Source organism: Bactrocera neohumeralis, unplaced genomic scaffold, assembly GCF_024586455.1.
Source record: "Bactrocera neohumeralis isolate Rockhampton unplaced genomic scaffold, APGP_CSIRO_Bneo_wtdbg2-racon-allhic-juicebox.fasta_v2 cluster10, whole genome shotgun sequence".
Classification (NCBI taxonomy): domain Eukaryota; kingdom Metazoa; phylum Arthropoda; class Insecta; order Diptera; family Tephritidae; genus Bactrocera; species Bactrocera neohumeralis.
In genome coordinates, this window is record NW_026089623.1 from 9,885,791 (window position 1) to 9,907,648 (window position 21,858).

The following is a 21,858-nucleotide window of genomic DNA, read 5'->3' on the forward strand; positions in this document are numbered from 1 at the left end:
ATTTAGACATTTTCTGCGCACAGAAACTAAAATTTATCACATGAACATGTTTTAGAATTGCTTCAAAGTTTCACAGATGTAAAACAAATTACTTTAGACAAAGAACCAAGCTTTACCACACCAACATTTAAGTCCTTAATGCATGGGTTAAATATTGAAATCTGTTTTTGTAATCCACGTCCGCAAGTTAAGGAAAATTTAGAGAATAAAATAATAATTATTAATAGAAATAGAATTATTCATAAAGATAATATAAAATTATAATAATTATATGATCATTTTCATTTTGATTACACTAATCAGCTCAGCAGCCGCTGATGTTATAGACTATACCCGACAAGACTACGTACTTATCGAAAATGGAGATGTTTCCATTTATGACGAATACGGGGACCTATTTCATATTACACTCAGTCCTTTTTTTACGCGATTATTGGTTCTGCCACTAATCGCTTAAAAAAAATCGCGTAAAAATGGTTAGTCTTCCAATATTAACTGACGAATTGGTTCCGAATATAAAAAATATCGCGTATAACAAAATATACGCGCAAAAAAATATTTAAAAACAATACAATAAGTTTCAAATTTCAGACTTATGATTTATTCATTCATATCAAAATAAGAAATATAAAACAAAAACCATATATAAAAGAGAAGAAAATAGAAAATAGGTAGATTTATTGAAAAAACCGTTGAATGCCGTTTAATCACTGTCATTATCCGTAGTGGAAATTATTATTAGACGCTTATTTTGATGGCCGGCACTGATACCACTAGAATTTGTATCAGAATCAATAGTAAGAACTATGGATTGATGTTCTGATTGACTTAGCATCTCCGACTGAGTTTGCACCATAAATTCAGTTAATTTTGTTTGAATGCTTCTTTTTGGACCCAATAAATTCCGATGTAGTTCTTTATATGTATCTTAACATGCAGAGACTCAATCCTTTTTGAAAAATTCGTGCACGTTCGGCATCAGTATCATTTGCTACAAAATAATTTTCCAATTCTGCTACAAGTTTAAGACCTTGCTTAATCGTCTCTGCTTTAATTGGATGCTCGTCTATCTCGGTGTCGCTGCCATTTTCCGATTCGATTACTTCCGTAGCTACTTCAATCAAATCGTCATCATCGAGCTCTCGGTCTAAAAGAATCTCGTCAATATCTTCTCTCGTCATATCTGCAAGAATTTCTCCTCCCGCGGAACGTGCTAAGTCAATGATATCTGAATAATCAGTTGAATTGCTTGTTACGGACATACCACTTTTAACATATTCTGGCCAAAGAGATTTCCAGCATCCGTTTAACGTACATATTTTGCCTTATTTCAGAAATTGCTTTTGACGCGTACAAGATGCAATCCTTGATAGAAAAATTTTTCCAAGCATCGGTGAAGTCCAATTCAGGATTTTCCTCCAGTTTTTCCATAATGCACTGAAAAGTTTTTTTGAGGTAGTACATTTTAAAAGTCGCAATAATGCCTTGATCCATCGGTTGGATAATTGATGTAGTATTCGGTGGGAAAATGATATTTACATTAGGATGTTCAATCAACGGATGGCCTGGTGCATTGTCAATTATTAAAAGAGCTTTAAAGGGCTGTTTCTTCTTCTCCAAATAACTTTTAACTTCTGGTACAAAGCATTTAGCAAACCATTTTTGGAATATATTTCCAGTTACCCAGGCTTTTTTATTGGCCATCCAGTGAACACGTAAATGTTTTAAATCTTTGCCCTTTAGTGCTCGCGGCCTGAGACTTTTGTTTACTAACAGCGGTTTAATCATGCTGCCACCAGAAGCATTGCTACATAATAAAATCGTTACACGGGCTTTTGCAGCTTTGAAGCCATCAAATGATTTTTGGGTCTTAGGCACATATGTTCGTTTTGGTAACCGCTTCCAAAATAGGCCGGTTGAAAATTTGGTCTGGCGTGTAACCACCTTCTTGAATAGTTTTTAATAACTTTGGTGGATAGTCCTGCGGGGGAGGATGGAGTCATGTGTAGAAGTTCACGCAAGTGAGGAAAGTTCTCTGATCGCCATTCACTTGGGAGTGGCCAGAAACGATTCTTTTACACATGGCTCAAGCAGCTCACTACTTCCGGTCTTTGACCAAGTATCCTCTGGGTAGCCTAAGAACATCCGTTCGAAGGCGAGCTAATGTGAGAAGGCGAAACCTCCCCTACATATGGTTGTGCGCTGGGTTTGGGACCCGCCACGTAAAAAAACACTCCAATGAAAAAGAAAAAGCAGCATCGGATGAGAGACCCCTTTTGATGACGACCATGGCAAATGAAATAAGGACTACGATTTGAGGGCATGCACCTGGAATGTCCGGACCCTTAATTGGGAAGGTGCCGCTGCCCAGCTGGTTGATGTCCTCGCAAAAATAAAGGCTAACATCACCGCCGTCCAAGAAATGCGATGGACGGGACAAGGACAGAGACGAGTAGGTCCTTGTGACCTTTACTACAGTGGCCATATAAAGGAGCGCAAGTTTGGTGTTGGATTCGTGGTGGGAGAGAGACTCCGTCGCCGAGTACTATCATTCACTCCTGTGAATGAACGTCTAGCCACAATCCGCATCAAAGCGAGGTTCTTCAACATATCGCTGATTTGCGCCCACGCCCCGACGGAAGAGAAGGGCGATGTGACCAAAGATGTCTTTTATGAGTGCTTGGAGCGCACTTATGAGAGCTGCCCCGCCACGATGTCAAAATCGTGCTCAGCGACTTCAACGCCAGGGTGCGTAAAGAAGGTATCTTTGGCACTACGGTCGGTACATTCAGCCTCCACGACGAAACATCCCCAAATGGGGTGAGGCTGATTGACTTCGCCGGGGCCCGAAATATGGTTATCTGTAGTACTAGATTCCAGCATAAGAAAATTCATCAAGCTACCTGGCTGTCTCCGGATCGAAAAACTACCAACCGGATCGGAAGACACGTCTCCAGTGTTTAAGATGTGCGTGCGCTCCGAGGTCCTAACATCGACTCGGACCACTATCTTGTTGCAGCCAAGATTCGCACCCGCCTCTGTTCAGCAAAAAACTCACGCCAACAAACACAAGGAAGGTTCGACGTCGAGAAGCTGCAATCACAACTGACAGCCGAACGATTTTCTACTCGGCTTGCACTCCTGCTCTCTGAGAGCACTCGTCAACAACTCGGTATAAGGGAACTGTGGGACGGCATTTCAAACTCCTTACGTACAGCTGCAACCGAAACCATTGGTTTTCGGAAAGTGCAAAAGAACAGCTGGTACGACGAGGAGTGCCGTGTCGCAGCGGAGAGAAAACTGGCTGCCTACCTCGCAACGTTACGATCGACCACAACACGTGCGGGATGGGATAGATACTGAGAGTTGAAAAGGGAAGTGAGACGCATTTGCAGACGGAAGAAGAAAGAGGCCGAAATGCGTGAGTATGAAGAGCTTGATAAGCTGGCCGACAGGGGTAATGCTCGAAAATTCTACGAAAAAATGCGGCGGCTTACAGAAGGTTTCAAGACCGGAGCATACTCTTGTAGAACCCCCAAAGGTGATCTAGTGACCGATGCCCAGAGCATACTTAAATTATGGAGGGACACTTCTCCAGCCTGCTGAATGGCAGTGAACGCACAACGCTAGGAGAAGGCGAACCCGATTCCCCAATCGATGACGAAGGAGCAGACGTTCCATTGCCCGACCATGAAGAAGTTCGAATAGCAATTACCCGCCTGAAGAACAACAAAGCGGCGGGGGCCGATGGATTGCCGGCCGAGCTATTCAAATACGGCGGCGAAGAACTGATAAGGAGCATGCATCAGCTTCTTTGTAAAATATGGTCGGACGAAAGCATGCCCAACGATTGGAATTTAAGTGTGCTATGCCCAATCCATAAAAAAGGAGACCCCACTTCCGTGGGATAAGCTTCCTCAACATCGCATATAAGGTTCTATCGAGCGTATTGTGTGAAAGATTAAAGCCCACCGTCAACAAACTGATTGGACCTTATCAGTGAGTCTTCAGGCCTGGAAAATCAACAACCGACTAGATATTCACCATGCGCCAAATCTTGGAAAAGACCCGTGAAAGAAGAATCGACACACACCACCTCTTCGTCGATTTCAAAGCTGCTTTCGATGCCGCGATGTCTGAATTTGGTATCCCCGCAAAACTAATACGTCTGTGTAAACTGACGTTGAGTAACACCAAAAGATCGGGAAGGACCTCTCCGAGCCGTTCGATACCAAACGAGGTTTCAGACAAGGCGACTCCCTATCGTGCGACTTCTTCAACCTGCTCCTGGAGAAAATAGTTCGAGCTGCAGAACTGAATAGAGAAGGTACCATCTTCTATAAGAGTGTACAGCTGCTGGCGTATGCCGATGATATTGATATCATCGGCCTCAACACCCGCGCCGTTAGCTCTGCTTTCTCCAGGCTAGACAAGGAAGCACAGAAATTGGGTCTGGCAGTGAACGAGGGCAAAACGAAATATCTCCTGTCATCAAACAAACAGTCGTCGCACTCGCGAGTTGGCTCTCACGTCACTGTTGACAGTCATAACTTTGAAGTTGTAGATAATTTCGTCTATCTTGGAACCAGCGCAAACACCACCAACAATGTCAGCCTGGAAATCCAACGCAGGATTGCTCTTGCCAACAGGTGCTACTTCGGACTGAGTAGGCAATTGAAAAGTAAAGTCCTCTCTCGACGAACAAAAGCTAAACTCTATAAGTCGCTCATAATTTCCGTCCTGCTATATGGTGCAGAGGCTTGGGCGATGACAGCAACCGATGAGTCGACGTTACGAGTTTTCGAGAGAAAAATTCTGCGAAAGATTTATGGTCCTTTGCGCATTGGCCACGGCGAATATCGCATTCGATGGAACGATGAGCTGTACGAGATATACGAGATATACGACGACATTGACATAGTTCCTCCACTCCGTTGGAAGGACCAAGTGGAGAAGGACCTGGCTTCGCTTGGAATATCCAATTGGCGCCACGTAGCGAAAAGAAGAAACGACTGTCGCGCTGTTGTTAACTCGGCTATAATCGCGTAAGCGGTGTCTACGCCAATTAAGAAGAAGAAGGATAGTCCTGCGCAGCTTTACTATCAGCTGAAGCAATTTCACCCTTAAGTTTTAAATTATGAAAATTATGTCTTTCAATAAACTTCGAAAACCATCCACCACTAGCTGAAAATTCGTTTTTGTTTTCTTGGTTCGATGTTAATCGTTTAAAAATACATAGAGCTTTTTGTTTTATTTTTGTAGTATCAACTGGGATTCGTTTCTGGTTGAGATCCTCAATCCAAACTGTTAATAGGTTTCCCATTTCTTCAATAAAATTATTTCTTGAGTATGAAGTTTTCTTCGCATTTACATTTTTTCCGGAAACTACTGATTTTCTAATTGCATTTTTATTTTTTTTATTGTCCGCACTGTAGATTCACTGAGTTTTGTTTCTAAAGAAATGCCTTTGCGTTTTTTATTTTTTCCTGAATTAACTTCCATTGTAAAGCTAGCAAAAATTGAAATTCTTTAAAAAAAACGAAAAAAAGCAATCGTGTTAAAGTGAGAAATTCGCGTAAAAAAAGGAATTTGCGCTGCCAAAATAACCGCGTTAAGGAAAGGACTGAGTGTACTAATTTATCTTATTTTGAAAATATACTAATAACAGACGAAAATAGAAATTTTTACCCTAATAACGAACAAAGTCATGATAGCCTAGGAATTATTACACAGGAAACCGAATCTGAAATTTTGATAATTGAAACTTTATTAGAACAATTAAAACAAAAGCATTTTAGGCAAAAAAGGGGTATAAATGAATTAGGAACACTTTGGAAATGGATAGCTGGAACACCAGACCATGATGACTTTGTAAAAATTAATGAAAAATTGGACGAACTTGTAATAAATAACAATAAACAATTCACAACAAATTCAGAAATTTTTAAAATAATAAAATAATACTAACTGACAAAGTAAATATGTAATATGTATTAAAGGTGATACCACAAACATGAAAATTAAAAACGAAATCAATATGTTATACATGAACTGCAAAATTTAATAAATACAATAACTTTTGGTAAAATTGGAATTTTAAATCCAGCTATTTTACATTTTGATGAACTAAAATACACAACATATTAACAACACGGTATAATGACCATAACAGATTTAGTGGACATTTATAAATTTAAAATAGCTCAAAAAGGGGAGATAATTATAATTTATATAAAATACCTCAAAATAGAGCTAACGTGTAAGTCCTATGATGTAAGAGCCATAGCTCAATTAGATGGTAAGCTTATTAAATATTGACCAGAACATAACATATTGTAACAAACAATTTTTTAATATTCAAAATTGTAAATAGAAATTTCAAAAACCTATTGTAAACTAAATAAAAAAAGCATATGTTTATCAGAAATTTTAAACAAAAAACATTGAAAATGTAAAAAATTAAGAGAAAAAACTTCCAAATTGAAGAACTTAAACCAGGAGCGATCAGGAAAAAATATTGTACACAATCAAATATTGATTGGAACATATTTAGTAACATTTGAAAATAAGACTGTCATAAATAATAAAACTTATGAAAACATTGAAACAAAAATTTGGAATTATCTTAAAAATAACCATATAAATAATTTGGAAATTTTAGAATTGTTGAAATGCAGTCCTGTGTATAACAACGTACATATACATGCAACTCTGATGTATTTGAAATGAAATCGTATTGTAACTGAACTTTATTGTACCTACACATTTTCTCACTCTTGTTTTAACCACTGAAGAATAAACACATATTTTAAATGAAGAAGTTTAACAAAATTTAACAGGTTATGGGCCCAGGTCAAAATTCCTGCGGTTCAAGTGATAAAGTGAATATAATATGAGTTCGTCTCTATTTAATATTGAAAAATTAGATGAGTCTAATTATGACTCATGGAGCATTCAAGTAAAAAGCGTACTTGTGCACCAAGAGTTATGGGCAGTAACGTCAGGAGAAGCAACGTGTCCAGAAGGAGCTGTGGATGACAAAGCGATTGTTATCTGGAAGGCCAAGGATGAGAAGGCGAATGCAACTTTGATGTTGAGCATTGTGTCGACGCAGATAAGCAGCTCATGTAAAGAATTGTAACACGTCAAGTCAAGGAATACTCTACGTGAGATTCATAGGCCAAAAGGACCGGTGCGAAAGGTGACTTTGTTTAAGCGTCTTCTTGGTATGCGTATGAGCGACGGTGAATGTGTGCAGAAATATGTTTGCGATTTCACATCAGTTGCAGAAAAGCTTGAGATTGGAGTTAATTTACAAGATGAGTTCTGTGTAATAATGTTGCTCGCCAGCCTGCCGAAATCATTCAAGAATTTGGTTGTGGCATTAGAACCTCGAGATGAGCTACCAAAGCTAAGTGCTGTGAAGATAAAGTTGATTGAAGAAGTTGAACGTCGAAAGTGTTCCAGTTCGGAACAGACCGAAGATAAGATTTTCAAATGCTACAGTTGCGGTAAAAATGGGTATTTCGCTGCGCAGCGCAGTAAAGGATTGTTTGCATCAGTCGGGTTGAAACAGTTACATGCGGGCGTTTGGTGCGTCGACAGCGGCGCCTCATCACATTTATGCTGCGATCGAAATATGTTTGTCGAGTTCGAAGAATATGAAGAAGCGATCATACTAGCAGGTGACAACAAAATTTCAGCTACTAGCAGAGGAGTTGTGCGTTTGAAGTCGAACATGTGTGACGTTACACTTGTTGATGTATTGTATGTATCAGGGTTGCAATGCAACTTCGTTGCGGTTGCAAAGGCAGTCAACAATGGATACATTGTAGAATTCAACAAGCAAACGGCAACAATCAAGAATCAGCACGGAGGAATAGTTTTACGTACAAATAAGGTCAGTGATTTGTTTATTTTAGAGCCAAATAAAAAGACATTGTTTTTGCAAGGAAATCAATTGATGATGCTATGAAGTGGCATTCGCGATATGGTCACATTAATTTTGCCAGCCTACGGTTATTGAATGAGAAGCAAATGGTTCGTGGAATGAAGGTTAGAGTACCACAAGAAATTTGTTGCACTGTGTGCATGACCAGCAAATGTACGCAGAAACCGTATAGCAGTATAGAAAGGCGATCAGCGGAAATATAGAGGGTAGTTCACAATGATGTGTGTGGCCCAATGAGAATTTCATCACTTGGTGGCGCAAAATATTTTCTAATGTTTATTGATGATAAAACGCGGTACGTTTTTGTTTATTTTTTGAAGAGTAAAGATAAAGTCTTCAATAAATTTAAAGAGTTTAAAAAGATGGCAGAGTGCCAAAGTGGAAAGAAACTAAAAGTACTACGCAGCGATAATGGTACAGGGTTCGTAAATAATTCGTTTTATAATTTCTTAAAAGAAAATGGTATAATATGGCAACCTAGTGTTCCATACACGGCTACGTAGGATACTCTAATGTATCAAAAGCGTACAGGTTATACGATCGTGAGACGAGACGATTGATAGTTAGCAGAGATGTACATGTATTTCGTTGAGTCAATGGTGCGAAACCAACAAACGAATATGCAAACGGCGCACATAAGAGCATTTACCCTCAAAAACCGGACAAAATTGAAAATTACAAACTTCAGCGATGGTACTCAAAATTGATTTTTTTTGGTACCTAAATAACCGTTCTACAATGAGCCGATTAAATGAATGACCTTCAGGCTGCTATATTGCCACACAAGTAGTCGAAACCTAGACTTCGTTCAGAACGCACATGATTATTCGCGAAACTCTCCATTGTTCTCGAGATTGCAAGTGGTTTTTTTTAATGCGTGAACGGAATTCTTGGAAATAGTTTTTATGGATTCAGAACAACATGGTATGTATTTAATATTAATAATATAAAAATTAATTTAGTTAATGTATTATTATGTTTTTTTTTCGAGAAAACAAGGAATCATTAAAAAAACTAAATTTTTTTTTTAAGTTTTTAGAAATTAGTGTTTTTGTTATAGTGTTGGGCGAGGTCGAGCTATGATTTTTTTTTCTTAGTAAACAACAGGGTTTCTACTTAACATATCAGCTTAAACATTTTCCTCGTCTTTCCCCCTTTTAAAAAAAAGCGTTGAAAAAAGTTGATCAGTTGCAAAAAATGAGTACTGCTTTATTTATTTTTTTTTTTTTATTGAATACTGAAATCCTGCTAAATTAGTCTATACGGGTGGGAAGAAGGTATACATTTTTCGAGTAGTATCCAAAATTACTGGAATTGAAAATGTGCAAGAACTACGTTAGGAATTTGTTCTATTATTTCTTTTTTCAGGTTCAAAATCACAAAAAAATGCCTCGAAACACATTATATATTCTTTGCAGGGAAAGCGCTGCTTTGGGAGAGAAAATGGGAAAATAAAACGTCATATATGGAAAAAAAGCTTCAAGAAATAATGGAGTGTCCAAAAGGCTAATTTCAAACTTTCAGTAATGATTTAAAGTATTTCATATGGGATTTAAAAAAGAAATGGGTATTGTCCAGTTATACTGAAGAAAGATTTGTCAAAAAATACAAAGAATGGCTTAACGCTTCCTTTTTAGTACACAACTGGACGCCGAATACTAACTCTGGGCGCCCAAGCATACAATTCCAAGAGTTGTCTGATCGTAGTAAACGCCGGAAACTAAAGACCTTCGTGAGCAGATACCTGTCCAGGAGATTACTTACCCAGCTAGCGTTAGTCAAAGCTGCGTCTAAACTTATAATAGACGTAACTTCTACACCTACAAGAGCCATAAAATACAAAAAAATAATAGAAGCTCAGAAGCCAGAAATAAAAAAGTACACACCTGCTGAAGCCATACAAATCTTTGTTGAAAGTGTTTTTACAAGAAAACAGTGGGAGTTATTACACGAATCAAACAGGGGTATTTTTCCTTGTTATACGCTTATTAGAGAAGCAAAGAAAAGCTGTTATCCAAAACAAGATTCAATACGAGTTACAGAGAGATGTGCTGAAGTTGTGCTCCAAGATTTACTAGACCACACTACTATAAGGCTATGTCTTTATACTGAGAACGTTCTTTAAAACCGCACGGTAGCCGAATTAGAGAATCTTGAGCTTAATTCAAAATGGGCTAGCGATGGTTCACATCAAGTTGTACATCAACAAAAATACTCGCTCTTTAGCTCTCCTGACAATGACGACTCCAACATATTTCAGAGTTCATTAGTTCCCTTGAGGTCGCAGTCACATATAGGTGACACCAAAAAAGTTCTGTGCCAAAATCCTACACCTTCATCTATTCGTTTCTGCTGACCAATTCGAATTCGATTTCTGCATGAAACTGTCAATGTCACAAAAGAAGAGATATTATACGTAGAGAATCAGCCAAACGATTGCTGGTGACCAAAATACCCAATCCAATACGAGATATTTTCGTGCGACATACATTGCTTCCAACAATGGTTTCCGCAATAGTTTGCAATGCGGCTACCGATACCACTTCTACCATGAGATTTTACATATGTGGGAAAACGTCAAAAAGTTTCAATAACTTTGAAAGAGCTAATGAGGATGATCCCAAGTCATTAAAATTTGGTTTATCAATTCTCCAAGCTAGAATCCGTTTATTTGAAACCATATTACTCCTTGCTTATAAACTTTCTTTGAAGAAATGACAAGTTCGAACCACAGAAGAGAAAAAACTTGTGAAAGAAAATAAGGAAAGAATCCAAAAAGCATACATTGAAAGGACAGGACTATAAATGACATGCTAAAAGCTGGTTTCGGAAATTCTAATTCGGGTAACACATCTCGAAGATTCTTCAGCCATCCTGATTTAGCTGCTGAAATTACAGAAATAAAAAAAAGATTTCATAATCAAACTTATGGTCATTCTAGAGCAATGTCATCTGGCCATAAAATTGATGTAATGAAATTTCAAATATTTTGCAAAGATACAGAAAAATTTACTACTCCTGGCATCCAATGACGCCCACTCTTCATAAAATACTTGCACATGGCCCAACAATCATAAAATACGCTATCTTACCTATCGGTCAGCTATCAGAAGAGGCAGCGGAGGCTTCAAACAAGCATTATCGTCTATATCGACAAGACTTTGCAAGAAAAGAAACACGGGTTCAGTGCAACCAAGATGTTTTAAACAGGCTTCTTCTCACATCTGATCAATTTTTAAGTTGCCAGCGAAAACGTCAACGAGGCAAAAGCCAACCCTTCTTGAGTGAAACTATAAAGCTCTTCGAGTCACAGGAACCAGAGGTCCGCGTCGACACTGAAACAGGGATGCCTGAACACTCTGATGAATCAGAAGAAGCTTTGTAATAACACACACGGGGGAATTCTTATTATACTCTCGCAACAAAGTTGCTAAGGAGAGTATTATTGTTTTGTTCACATAACGGTTGTTTGTAAGTCCTAAAACTAAAAGTGTCAGATATAGGGTTATATACCAAAGTGATCAGGGTGACGAGTAGAGTTGAAATCCGGATGTCTGTCTGTCCGTCCGTCCGTGCAAGCTGTAACTTGAGTAAAAATTGAGATATCATGATGAAACTTGGTACACGTATTTTTTGGCTCCATAAGAAGGTTAAGTTCGAAGATGGGCAAAATTGGCTTACTGCCACGCCCACAAAATGGCGAAAACCGAAAACCTATAAAGTATCATAACTAAGCCATAAATAAAGATATTAAAGTGAAATTTGACACAAAGGATCGCATTAGGGAGGGGCATATTTGTATGTAGTTTTTTTTGGAAAAGTGGGCGTGGCCCCGCCCGCTATTAAGTTTTTTGTACATATCTCGGAAACAACTTTAGCTATGTCAACCAAACTCTATAGAGTCGTTTTCTTCAGGCATTTCCATATACAGTTCAAAAATGGAAGAAATCGGATAATAATCATGCCCACCTCAAATACAAAGGTTATGTTGAAAATCACTAAAAGTGCGTTAACCGACTAACAAAAAACGTTAGAAACACTAAATTTTACGAAAGAAATGGCAGAAGGTAGTTGCATCCAGGCTTTTTTTAAAAATTGAAAACGGGTGTGGCGTCGCCCACTTATGGACCAAAAACCATATCTCAGGAACTACTAGACCGATTTCAATGAAATTCGGTATATAATATTTTCTTCCCTCATGACAGGTACGAAATATGGGTGAAATCGGTTCACAACCACGCCTTCTTCCAATATTGCGCTATTTTGAATTCCATCTGATACCTTCTCTGTATAATATATACATTGGGAACCAATGATGATAGCGGAATAAAACTTCACACAAATACGGTATTTGAAAAATATGTAAATGACGTATAATGAAATCTCGATTAGCACTTTATCATGCGAGAGTATAAAATGCTCGGTGACCCCCGAACTTAGCCCTTCCTTACTTGTTTTTTTATTATAATTTTATTTTAATATATATTCAATATAAAATGTTCGGTTGCACCCGAAATTAGCCCTGCCTTACTTGTTTTATTTTAATATATTGCATTATTATGCTTAATCATGCATTTTCATTCATAAAATCACTTAAAATAATTTCGTCCGGTTTTTGAGGGTAAATGCTCCTATGTGCGGCGGTAGGTGTACATGAGTACACACATATACATGACAGCGGCAATAGCGATGTTGCAAATTTAAATACTAATTCAGGCCAAAGCGAAGTACTACAATGAGCACTAGTTAACAGCGAGGATGAGTTCCAATCCGCTGAAGAAGAAGAAGTTCCAGTACTACAAAAGTAGAGAGGAACTGGTAGACCGAAAATTGTTCGAAGTGGAGGGCCAGGCAGACCAACGAAACAATACAACTATTTAAATATGATGCAATATGATGAAATAGAAGTACCAGAAACAATAGAACAGGCGTTGACAAGCCAATACGCTAACGAGTGGCACGAAGCTATGGAAAATGAATACCAATCGTTATTAGACAACGATACATGGCAACTTGCGGAATTGCCAAAGGGGCCGAAAGCAGTGCGCAGCAAGTGGGTTTTTACTTTAAAGAAAGACAAACATGGTAAAATAGAACGTTTCAAAGCAAGATTAGTTGCTAAGGGCTGTTCGCAAACGTACGGTGTAAATTATAAAGATACATTTTCACTGGTGGTGCGGTATAGCACAATAAGAATGATTTTTGCGATTGCAGCGGAGTATGGTTTATATCTCCACCAAATAGACGTTTCAACAGCATATTTAAACAGCGAGTTGTTTGATGAAATTTATGTCAGCCAACCAACTAGGTTTGTAGATAAACGTTATCCAAATCATTGTCTGAAGTTGAAAAAGCTTTTGTATGGACTTAAGCAGTCTGGGTGGCAATGGAACATCAAGTTGGACGGCATATTAAAAGGTATTGGATTCCAACCATGTAAAAGCGAACCATGTGTATATGTAAAGCACTATAATGGTCACATAAATATTATAGCAGTATATGTCGATGATCTGCTTATAGCGTGCTCCGATCACAAACAAATGCAACAAATAAAAGATGACATTTCGAAAGAAGTTAAGATAGTTGACAAAGGACCAGTACAATATTTTTTGAGCATGGAAATCGATCGAGATGGTGAAACTGGGTCTATATGCGTTGGGCAAAAATCTTATGTACAAAAGATGTTAAGCGAATATAATATGGAAAACTGTCGACCAATCGCTACTCCACTAGATACGGGACATCAAGTAAATTGTAATGAGAGTAAATGTAGGAAGGCCAACCTGATGCAGTACCAATCATTAGTAGGTTCATTGATCTACCTAGCAGTATGTACGCGGCCAGATATTTTGCACTCAGCGTGTAAACTTGCGCAACGAAATAACGATCCACATTCAGAGCATATGGCTGCAGCTATGAGGATAATGCGTTACCTGTGTAATACTCAAGACATGCGATTGCGGTATTATAGCACTGGCAAAGAACTTGAATGCTTTGTCGATGCAGATTGGGGCGGCAATAGCAGCGAGCGTAAGTCTTATACGGAGTATGCATTCATACTTGCTGGAGGTGTTTTTTCATATGAATCAAAGAAACAATCAACAGTAGCTCTCAGCAGCACCGAGGCCGAATACATGCACTTACATCAGCCGTGAAAGAAGCAGTATTTTTACGAACACTTTTGGAAGAAATGAGAATCGAATGTCCTAAGACGATCATGGTAAATGGAGATAACCTCAGTGCCATGAATCTTGTAAAGAATCCTGTATATCACGCAAGAACCAAACACATCGACATAAAATATCATTGCATAAGGGATATTTATCGACGAGGCGGCATCGATCTCAAATATTGTTGCAGCAGTGGCATGATTGCTGATATTTTGACGAAAAACTTAGCTAAGCCTAGCCACGACAAGTTAACAAAGACGCTAGGTTTAAATTAAATAAACGTATTGTATTATTTTGTAATATGCATGCATATGAACTTTTAGGAGGCGTGTTTAAATGCAGTCCTGTGTATAACAACGTACATATACATGCAACTCTGATGTATTTGAAATGAAATCGTATTGTAACTGAACTTTATTGTACCTACACATTTTCTCACTTTTGTTTTAACCACTGAAGAATAAACACAAATTTTTTGACATCGAAACAACTAATAATCTGTTAAAATTAGATAATATAAATATTTTAGCAGAACGGAACAAGAACATCACAGTTCATTCATTTTTTTGGTACATAATTCTAATCTTGGGAATACTTTTCATAACTGACATAATATTAAAATTAAAAAAATCTCGCGAAATTCCCAAATTAATCGAAAACATGAGATTTCAAGAAATCACGTATAACGTTCTTTTAGATCAAATACATATATAAATTAACTCAAAATAATAGTGAATCGAGGACGATTCATTTTAGGAAGGAAGGAATTAATGACAGCCTCCGCATAGCAACCTTACCATAAATTGAATCTTTGCATTTTGCGATTACACAGTCTCATAAATTAAAAATCTTAATCAACGTTTTTGATTATTTAAGAATTCGATATGCTTTTTTCAATAATCCATTCTTATCAAAACAATATCGCTCGCCCTCACAAGAAGGTATAACAATAATAATTGTAAAGAAAACAGAACGCTTAACGTTTTGACGAAATATGCTGAAACAGCTAACATTGTAATTGACACTTTCTTTGTTTTGGATTCAATCACTAGCTGATGCTTACACCTTTTATTTTCTTAAAATTCCCTCGTCGCGGGGTCTTTTGTGTTAATTCATTATATATTTTTTTAAAAAAGAGTGAATAATAAAATAAAAGCACTAATTTGTTCTGTTCAGTAAAATAGCAGTGTTAACAAAAAATAATAAAAAAATCAACATAACTCATTAATTCACTTAATTATACTAAATAACATTTTGATATTGTCCTAATACTTTGTTGAGTATCCTTCATTGGCTTTTACAGCCTCACAACTACGTGGCCTAGAGTCGAGCAAGTCCTGGCAACGCTTGAGGGGAATCTGCGCCCTTGCCTCTTAAATAACCTGCCAAAGAAGCGGCTTAGAAGACCGGGATTGCTTTAAAATAAAGCGCTTGACGTCTCCTCATAAGTTTTCTATGGTTGAGATCCGGGGATTGAGCTGGCCATGTCATCAAATCTAGTTTTTCTTGGCTGAGCCAATTTGCTGGTGTGTTTTGGATCGTTATCCAACTGAAATGTCCATTTTAAAGGCATATTCCAACTGGCAAATGGCAGCATAACGTTCTTTAATATCTCCACGTACACATTTTGATTCATGATCCCATCAATCATATGTATTGGGCCCACACCACTATAGGAAAAACAGATCCATATAAAATATTTTTAAAGCCACTGTGCTTTATTGTCTTGACCGTATAATTTGGAATATATTCTATCTTTCGGCGTCGACGGACATACTTTCTAGAGCCTGCTCCGCAAAACCAGACCAGTTTGGACTCATCTGTCTAAAGGATATTACACCATTAAAATATTAAACTTAATCGAACTCACTATTCACAAATTTAAAATTTTGTTCGGCACTTTTCGTTGAGAAACTGCTATTTCAGTGAACAGCCAAAAAAAAACACATCATATCTAACGGGATTTTTACTTTTTTCTATTCTCTGTATTCCATTTTACAAAAACAATCTGCAAGCGATCATCTAACAAAAAGGAATATGCAAAAAAACCGTTATATATTTTCGCTTCTCTTGCATTCTATATATGTATATTGTACTAAACTGTTTACGGCTTTCTCGTAAATTAAATATTGTTTGGTAATAGTTTTATTTCGTCGTTAAAATTGTATTTGAAATACAGATATTGTATTAGTGTATACATATGTATATCGTTTTTTTATATGTACATACATATATATGCATTTAATAAATTAAAACCAAATAGTATGAATACGCTCACTTTATTTTCCTCACGTGCTTTTTAGAAAAATGTTTGGATGTACATATGTGCCTTTGCATTTAGTCCCACTGTCTATTCTCTTTGTGATCCATCTGCCTACCTTCTTATTCTGTGGTTTTTGTTCTTATGTTTATGTCTTTAACTATTTGTTTTAATGATCGCGCCCGTTTATTTTGTTTTTATTTTATGTTTTGGGTTTCTCGTCCAGTTTGTGGTTTAGCTAGTTAAAACGTTTTTATTTGATTGTTTTTGGCAAGAACTTTAAATATCTTCTCTTTTTGTTTTATTGAAATGTTTTTTGTCATTACAGCTTTGTTTTTTTTTTCGTTCCACGGCACTTGTTTTTTTGTTTTGTTTGTAAACGTATATATGTCTTTTTCCAGTTTGGAGCACTGCACTTTTTGTTTTTTAATCTTAGCGCACTGCACTCTTTTATCTTGGTTGCTTTTTTTGCTTGTTTTATATTTTTTTTTTGTTCGCCACTGCACTTCACCGCACTGAACTGGATTTTGTTTTGTTTTATTTTTGTGGTTCGACTTGTGGCTGTTAATGTGCCTGCCTTATAGTGCCCATACACGAGCACACAAGTGCGTTCGATCGGTATGAATTCGTTTGCCCATACACGACACACAAATCCATTTGGCGTTCGTTCTTCACAGAGTTAACATGTGCGACAGGCAAGCGGAACATTTCTTGGAATTTATTTCTAATGTAGCACTTTTATCTATTTCTTTGTATTTCGTGAATAAGTTATTCCAACTTTTATTTTTCTCAATTTTATTTTTATATTTATCACTTTTCATTTGCCAAATTGAAAATTCATTTTTTATAAGATCAATAAATTCTGATATGAAATCTTTATTAAGGGGGGAGCCTGCTTTAGAAGCTTCAAACAATTGGTTTTTTTTTTTTTGCTTAAATTTCCTTAAAAATTATCATAGAATATGTCCCAAAGTTATAGATAGGAATTCGAAATATTATCGAAGCTAGAAGGGAAGTGACCGAGCGTCTAGCAGATATACATATGTATAAGCGGTTGGGCAAAAAGCGAAAACTTTGAAGCATGATTTCTCGGTTTTTCATTTTTACGATTATTCTTAATTGGCGGGCAGGATAGAAAAAAACTAAACGTCGTAGGAAGATGGAATTAGGGCAAAGTTTATTAACTTTGGCATTAAATTATCTTATATTTAAACTAAAAAAAATATTAAGAAAAGTCAAATTTTAACATATTTTTTAACAGCATAAAGTAAAATTCTTTTGATCAAAAGCCACTAATTATTCAATTTTTAATCAAATTTTAAATTTTACACTTTTTTTGGAATTTTCTTAGTTTAACTAGAAGATAAATTAATAAAAAATATGAATCTCTTTGAATTTTTTTGTTTCCGATAGAAATTGCGACCTGCATCCTGCCCGCCGTCCGAAAAATGCACATGCGAGATGCATCGGGCAATTGCTTCCCAAAGGCAGAATATCAAAGATTTCGTATCCAAAAAATTTGTGAAAGATGTTCAAATATATAACTATAAAGCCTAGAAATTTCGATTGAATCAATTATTTCTTTCCCTCCCAAAAAAAATTCTCAAAAAAATCGATTTTTTGAAGCCTCGAAAGCAGGCTCTTAACACTTGCCATTGTCCGCGATCTTCACTGTTCGGCGACACGAGAGAAATGAGATTTTGTGCGCCGACCACGCCATACACGATAAACATGTTCGCGCACCGATCGTAAAAAATCAAACATTTTCGCGAACATGGATCGGTACGTGAACAAGCCCATACACGATAAACCGCAAGCGCACACATACCGATCGAACGCACTTGTGTGCTCGTGTATGGGCGCTTTTAGAGGCACGAAGGACCATGACTAGTTGTGTGCCCAATTCACACTCATACAACCCACTCTAAGTTTCTGTTGTATCACTTAGTTCCTAATCTTGCAGCGCGTTTTGTAATTGAAAGTATATTTGGGATAAATAAATGAATAAATGTAACGCGCTAGCTCGCTTTCGTATTGAATTGCGCGTGTATGAACTACTTAAACGAGTTAATGCGCGATGAATGTGTCGAATTGCATAGAACGAATTGTGTCTGCTATCCCGTTGTACATCCTTTTTGTTTAGTGGGTTGGTGGACAGGTGTGGTGAGTTGTGTTGGTGTTGTGATGTCATCGGCTGTGGTATATTGAACTGTGTCTTGCTAAGGTGCGCCAGTTTTTACCGGCTAGAGTGGGTGGATGCTTAACTCATTTAAACATACTGAATACTTAGACTCCGGTTCTCATACTTGATTTTTGTCGGTCAATGTGTGATATACAAGGTGCTTTCCATAGTAAACAGGACTTAAACAGAACAACTATTTTTTTCGGCAAATCAATTTAATTTAATCAAAATAGTCTCCTTCTGCTTCAAAACAGCTTTTAGCACGGTTCAAAAACATGTCGAACTAGTGTTTTAGCTCGTTGGCCGGTATGGCCGCCAGTATGCCTGTAATGGTTAAAATGTGATTTTTGGTCAAATAATCGGTCACAAGCGTCGAATCGAATATTGGATTCTGAGCAATTTTTGGTCGTCAGTCAATTTGTGCGGAACAAACTGTGCGCACACCTTTTGTAAGCGCAAATGTTCGGTCAAAATGCGATAAATCGATGTTTTGGAGGTTTTCAATTCCATTTCCATAAACTTCAATGATGATTTCGGCTGATTTTTGATAAATTCACGACCACTTTGAAAACGTTGAAACCACTCGTGTACTCTGCTACGAGATAGGCAATCATCTCCATGAACTTGTTTCATCAATTGAAACGTATCGGTAAAAGCTTTACCAATTTTAAAACAAAATTTAATGTTGGCTCTTTGTTCGAAGCTCATTTTCGCACCGATAACACAAACATACTAACACTTAAAACGCAATAACTTCACTTCCAATCGATGAAATGTCATGAATCACTGGGCAATCGATAAAGATAGCAGATTCTAACGCACCAGTCGACATATAGATGGCGCCACTAGGGGCGCAAGATTCAAAAAGTCCTGTTTAATTTGGAAAGCACCTTGTATATAACTGAAATTAGGGATAACCCTTCTCTTATATAGGTTTGTCTGTATGTCATGCCCCCATACATATAATATAAAAATTTTCGAACTTCGGGGTGACTTTTTACCGCATATATCGGCCATTATGTGAGTTATCCTAATGAAAAGTAGGAAGCGTGTTTTATTCGTAAATGTGTATCTTTCTGCCAAATTTGAGCAAAAACTTGACCTAGCCCCTATATAACTAATATCAGGATTTTCGAACATCTGGCTGACTTTACTCTATATGATTGGCTTTACACCTTAAAGTATTTCCCTGGCTTTGATTCTTGAAAGTTGCAAGAGTATAAAATATTCGGTTGCACCCGATCTTAGCCCTTCCTTACTTGTTCAATTATAACTAAATATACGACAATTCAATGGGAGGCATAAGTATTTTGACATCTAGTAAATCAGTCGCTTTTGAATACAAAGTTACAGTAAACAAATTTTGGTTACAGTTAAATGGTTAGAACAGCAGAACTAAGTAACAAAATAAGAACAGAATTAGTGACAAAGTTTAACTTGGGTATTTTCGTTGTACTATAAATGTCACTGAAGAATATAATTTATCACGGCAAACTGTTTATTATCATATTAAAAAATTAAAAACTCTAGAAAACATTCATAATTTACACCGATCAGGCACGTACCGTAAGACAACAGAAATTGAGGATCGTTTTATTTTGCGAGATTTCAAAAAATACCCCCTTAAGACGACAAAAATGGTCGCTTTAGAATAGAATAAGGACAAAAATGTTTCCGTTAGTGAAAGAACATTTCGCAGGCGGTTGAACGAAAATAACTTTAATACATATATAGTAAGGACAATCCCCTTCATCAGCCTTAGAAATAAAATTAAGAGGTTTGTATTTTCCAAAACTTCATAAATAAGCCCCGTGATTGTTGGCGTAATATCCTTTGGACTGATGAAAGTTTTTTTTGAATACTATTCATCGCCTAAGAAGGTTGTTGTAACAATAAATACAAATGCTCACAAATAAAGTACACCCGTTTGCCAAATGGCTAGCCATGGTGGCGGTGGCTCATGTTTTTGGGATGCGTATCTTATAATGGGGTGGGAGATTTGGTTCCCAATGATGATTTCATGAACCAACATCAATATTAATTGAGGCAGCTTTCATTCTCCAACAGGATAACGCTCCGTGTCAAAAGAGCAAATTAATTAGAAAGGATTTATCAGAAGTTGTATGATCGTATGTAAAACGAAACGGGTCCGCTGATTTGAGAAGAACAAGAATTTAAACCATAACTGAAGTGATAAAAGCCTGGAAGGACATTTGAACTGATTATTTCCAAAGTTTGGTACATTCGGTTCCAAATCGACTCCAAATGGTTATAAAGGCAAATGGTAGTTTTATTTTTCATTAATTTCAAGTTTAAAAAGTAATAAATAAAGGTAACTTATATTTAAATGTAAAAAAACGTTAAGTCAAAATACTTATGCCGCGCATTAAATTGTCGTATACTTAGTTATAATTGAAAACAAAAGACTAAATAAATATGTATAATTCCATATTCTTATTTTATTACATATGTATTATTATAAACTATTATTATAAATTAAAACTTTGGATTGTTATTGTTTATATTATAATTTAATTATTAAACAGAGAAACCCTTTGATATGTCAAAATTCTTATGCCGACATGTGTATATCTAAATGATCATACATAAATTATATCTTTGACACATTTGTCTGTATTTTACGAAAGCAAATACAAGCCATATATGTACATATGTATGTCTGTATAAATATTCATAAGGGAATAACAAGTGCCTCACGCATCTCCGATGTCACGGACAACCAATGGCCAAAGCAGAGATAAAGAGATGTCCTACTCCTCTCTCACTGGAAATGGGAGAACAATTGATAAACGTCAAAACCTCCTGAACTTTGACAGTTGATCGAGTTCAGGAGGTTTTGACGTTTAGCAGTTGGAAACGAGCGATGGCCAGATTGAAATCTTACCAAATAAATATGTAAACGGAGGGATTTGTTGCATCGTTCAAAACCACCTATAAAAAATGTAAAACAATGAAAATTAAATAAATTTGTGAAAGTTAAAGTTATTTGATGAAACGTTTTGTAATTTGAAGCATCATAGTATTATTTTCAATGGAAAATGATTAAAAACATTTAATGATTGAGAGCCCTCAAGCTTAAATCCTTTTATTGGGTATTACAAGGTCAAAAGTCAGTTGTTCTAATATACTTTAGAAATATTTAAATAGTTTCTCCATATGTGACCTGGTCTACGAAAAGGGAGCTAACGTGCGAAAACTAGTTTTCTGGGAAAAGCTGTTAAAAATAATCGTCAGTTTCTCGTTATCTCATTAATTGTTCTCCTTTGTTTTGACA

The 21,858-nt window shown here is 36.7% G+C and overlaps 1 pseudogene; it reads right to left on the reverse strand.

Annotated features, from left to right (window-relative positions):
* Window positions 1–703: 703 nt before the first annotated feature.
* LOC126765089 (tigger transposable element-derived protein 1-like) lies at window positions 704–1,506 on the reverse strand (annotated as a pseudogene).
* Between the last annotated feature and the right edge of the window lie 20,352 nt (window positions 1,507–21,858).